This window comes from Piliocolobus tephrosceles, chromosome 2 (genome assembly GCF_002776525.5).
Source record: "Piliocolobus tephrosceles isolate RC106 chromosome 2, ASM277652v3, whole genome shotgun sequence".
NCBI lineage: Eukaryota > Metazoa > Chordata > Mammalia > Primates > Cercopithecidae > Piliocolobus > Piliocolobus tephrosceles.
The window spans coordinates 87,195,612-87,195,875 of NC_045435.1; the positions used below are offsets into that span (position 1 = coordinate 87,195,612).

Below are 264 nucleotides of genomic sequence, written 5' to 3' on the forward strand. Positions count from 1 at the left end.
CTGGGCACAGTGGCTCATGCCTGTAATCCCAGCTCTTTGGGAGGCTGGGGTGGGCAGATCACGTGGTCAGGAGTTCGAGAGCAGCCTGGCCAAACTGGTGAAACCCCATCTCTACTAAAAAATTAGCTGGGCGTGGTGGTGGGCACCTGTAGTCCCAGCTACTCAGGAGGCTGAGGCAGGAGAATCGCTTGAACCCAGGAGATGGAGGTTGCAGTGAGCTGAGATCATACCATTGCAGTCCAGCCTCGGTGACTGACAAGAGCA

General features: G+C 56.4%; 1 protein-coding gene across 1 annotated transcript in view; it reads left to right on the plus strand.

The window, feature by feature from the left end:
* The window catches only part of RHOA (ras homolog family member A), a 56,670-nt gene that overhangs the window by 54,953 nt on the left and 1,453 nt on the right, over window positions 1-264 (plus strand). The gene's annotated exons all lie outside the window — the stretch shown is intronic.